Source organism: Austrofundulus limnaeus, unplaced genomic scaffold, assembly GCF_001266775.1.
Source record: "Austrofundulus limnaeus strain Quisiro unplaced genomic scaffold, Austrofundulus_limnaeus-1.0 Scaffold112, whole genome shotgun sequence".
NCBI lineage: Eukaryota > Metazoa > Chordata > Actinopteri > Cyprinodontiformes > Rivulidae > Austrofundulus > Austrofundulus limnaeus.
In genome coordinates, this window is record NW_013952514.1 from 8,735 (window position 1) to 12,643 (window position 3,909).

A 3,909-nucleotide genomic window follows, 5' to 3' on the forward strand; every position below is an offset into this window, starting at 1 on the left:
CTGTCTAAATGTATATATGCATGCTTTTGCTACGTTTTGGTACCTTAATTCTTTGCAGGTGTGCAGACAGAAGTTGGATGTATTGTATTGTTTTCTTGACGTATATCTCACATATCATCAATTCTTTCACTTTTTTCCATTACATTGTAACCTTTTTTTTCTTTTCCTTCTTCTTTCTTGTCTATCCATAAAAAAAGCCACTGATGATGAAGAAGCTAAGATACTAATATTCACATATTCAGTACTGCTTTCTACTGAAGTGGCAAAAAAAAAGATAAAATAAAATAAAATCTGTCTTGCTTAAAGTGATAGGTCATATGTTACTTACCCAGTCCTTACATCACAAACCGTTCGACAAAAGAAAAATGCCCCAGAGCAGCAACACAGGTGTGTCGAACAGTCAGTCAGCGTAGAGCAGAAAAGCCCCAGCTCTCCAGGTGAGCTTCCCGTAAAGAGCGGCCCTGAATCCTGATTAGTCCAAATTCATCACCTGATCATTGTCCAAAATTCCATATCGGTACCAGCCTGAGGAGAAACAAACAGACCGCCAGAGATACGTAACTGCAGATCTTAGAAAGTGGCATTTTTTTTCACCCTGATGTAATATATATACATATATAGCAGATGGTTATAGTTACAATTATAATAACTAATAATTGGGCTTCAGAAGACTGGTTCTGACTCGGAGGTATTGGAAAAGTAAATAACAGCACAGACAAATAATTAAATTTGGTGTTGGTACCATATATTAAGTGAAAACATAACAAAAATAACAAATACCCCAAAAATATGTACAGTCTGCAGAAAAGGACTTTGATAAAGTGCACTTAGTTCTTTTCTTTCTTTTTTTTTTTTTTACAGGTCACAAGAAAAACAATTCAGAAAACCCTGAGGTATTCTCAAATCTTGGATGCTTCACAACACAATTCAGTACACTTGGCCACAACAGCAATACACACATTCAATTGATTAGASATGTGATGAAAATTGTCCATGGGCCAGGGCTGAGTGGCCTTGTGTATGTGAATGGGTAAATGGAGGGGGGTAATCAGGGCTGCAGTAGCCTCCTACCAGACCCACAATGCTGATGATGTTAAGACAGGTTCTGTTCCAGGTAATAGTAGCTCACCATCATGGACCTGACTGGTCGCACCTGGCCTGTATTAAAAAAACAGGACCCATGATTTAATTTCTATTCAATCTACTAGCTTGTTTTACATTCATAATTTTATGTTTTAAACCTCAAGTGTGCACAAAATATCAAAAATACACAACTGTCAAAATTGTTAAATGACAATGAAAGCTGTACAAAAATAATCAAATGCATGTAAATAAACACCCATTCATATTAAGAACATTTACACAACATTTCAATATCATTGATCATTGTGTCATTCAGATTTTAAATGAACCACAAATGCTTAAACCAATCCAAAGGATTGAACCAAGGTACTAGATTAGCATTTTCATTCATAAAACTCAACAAAAAACATTTAAAATGACTGATACTATTAGCATTAAGTTAGCAGAGAATCCCATCATAGGGATGCTAACGCTAAAAACAACATACTAGCGTCTCGGCTCCAGTCGGCTTCTCTAGACTTCGGTAGTGGACACTAAAATATATAATCACTTGAATCAACTAAGCGTTTAAGATGGAAAATAAGCAAAAACGGCATAGTTTATGAAGCAACCTACCAAGTGTACCTGCTCTGGTGGCTTCCCCCCTCGCGTTACTGATCGGGGTCAGCTTGTAAACACGCTCGAGTGCCGTGATTGGTTGAGACAGTCACAAGGATTACCAATGGAAGGTGTGTTCAGGTGTCCCGGAAAAAATGGGATTATTTGTTTTCAACTAACTTTTAACCTGGATTACACTAACAAATTGTAACTTTGTCTCAGCTCGTCGGCGCTCATATCCAGGTTTTCAGTGATTATGACCAGGTTAGCATCATCAGCTCTTTTGCCTCGTCTTTAGTTTGACCACTTTCAGGCTCAGCCTCTCATCTGCCTCTCATCAGGTTAGCCTCCTGCCTGTTTTTGATCATCTCCTGACCTGTCATTTTTGGATGCTGGATTTGATGTGGTGAATCATCTCTAGATCAAAGTGTTTCTGTGTTCAGTATTCAACTTTCTCTCTGCCTCCTCCTCAGTCAACTTGATAACTCCATCAGCTAATTCCACCTTCCTCAGTCTCCCCATCCCCAACTCATTGCTCCTCTGCCACTGGAACTAAACAGTTTGACAACTCCATCCATCCAGTCATTATCCTTACTCAGTTCTTCCTTTCTGGGTCACGAGGGTCACTGGTGCTCACAGTGTGAGGGGCGGGGGTCACCCTGGACAGGTTGCAAGTCCATCACAGAGACACATAAAGACAAACAACTATTCACTCTCTCACTCACGTAAGTACCAGTTAGCCTAACATTCATGTGAAGAATATGGGAGGAAGTCAGAGTGCCCGGAAAAAAAACCCACGCATGCACAGAGAGAAAATGCAAACTCCACAAAGAAAGGTCCCTGGCTGGGATTCAATCCGGCAACCTTCTTGCTGAGAAGTAACAGCTCTGACCACCGTGCTGCCCAGTTTGACAACTTCCAAATGTGCCAGTCTCTGAAGGTCGAGGGGCCAGTAGCTATTCATCATCCTTCCAACAGCCCATCTTGGGTCCTGAAAGAGGAACGGACCACTGAGCTCATGCTACTGACCTCTGGTTCTATAGTCGTCACTACTGTGCATTTCTCTAAGACATGTACGGTGGAGAGGACAGATTGAGCTTATTTCACCTCAGCTCTTTCCCATGGTTCCCTGTAATTAAAAAAAATTTTTTTTGGTTGTTTGTTTTTGTTTGTTAGTCCAGCTACCTCCATGTCTGCTACAAGTTCAAGCCATAAGAATGCATGTTGATGTTTATGGTGGTATAGAGCAGTGTTTCCCAAAATTGGGGTCGGGACCCAAAGTGGGGTCCTGAAACATCAAGGTGGGGTCCTGAAAAGATTTTCTGAATTAATTACATTTTTGCCTTAGTTGTTACAAATGAGTGAGGTTAGTATATTTAAAAAAGATAAATGTAGTATAAAAATATTGTTACCATGCCCACGTTTTGTTGACCTCATTCAAATGTTTATCATCCAAAAATAGCTGAGGGCACAGGTCTCTGCTAATGTTACTTTGTGGGTCAAAAGCTGAAAAGTTTGGGAACCACTGCACTTTGGTTCCCAAAGTTGGGATTGGGACCCAATTATGGGTCAGGAAGCACCTTGGATAATCTCCAGAAATCAATTTAAAGGGTAATAAAATAATTGATGATGTAATATTTTCCCTATAATTATTAAAAAACACAAAATAAAGAAAAATGAGTATTTATATGTGTGTACAAGCTGTTTAGATTGTCAAAAAATTCTGTGTTTTTAGGGTTATTAACAAAGTTCATGTACTCAGACCAGTAATATTTGGGGTCACAAGTTTTCACGATGATTATTTTGTGGGTCAGAAGATAAAAAGTTTGGGAACCACTGGTATAGAGGTTTATAAAAATGTTCACATGAAACATGTTTTTTTTTCTCCAGAGAACCAATCTAGATATTTTTGTATTTTTGACAGCAAATAGCAAAATTTAACCAAACTATTTTAAAATGAGGCAATTATCATAAAACTTAAAAAAAAACTTTGCTAAAATTAAAAGTTGTATCCAGTCATGTCAATGTGTCAAAAATACAGTAATATTTTCTAGCAAAATGAAGAGAAAAAACTTTTTTGTATCCAGTCATGTCAATGTGTCAAAAATACAGTAATATTTTCTAGCAAAATGAAGAGAAAAAACTTTTTTGTATCCAGTCATGTCAATGTGTCAAAAATACAGTAATATTTTCTAGCAAAATGAAGAGAAAAAACTTTTTTGTATCCAG

The 3,909-nt window shown here is 37.9% G+C and overlaps 1 long non-coding RNA gene across 1 annotated transcript; it reads right to left on the reverse strand.

The window, feature by feature from the left end:
- Window positions 1–153: 153 nt before the first annotated feature.
- On the reverse strand, window positions 154–1,682 carry LOC106521593 (uncharacterized). The gene is made up of 3 exons (XR_001310683.1): window positions 1,130–1,682; window positions 329–525; window positions 154–181 (listed from the first exon to the last, which is right to left on the reverse strand). It is a non-coding gene; the product is annotated as an uncharacterized LOC106521593 (long non-coding RNA).
- Between the last annotated feature and the right edge of the window lie 2,227 nt (window positions 1,683–3,909).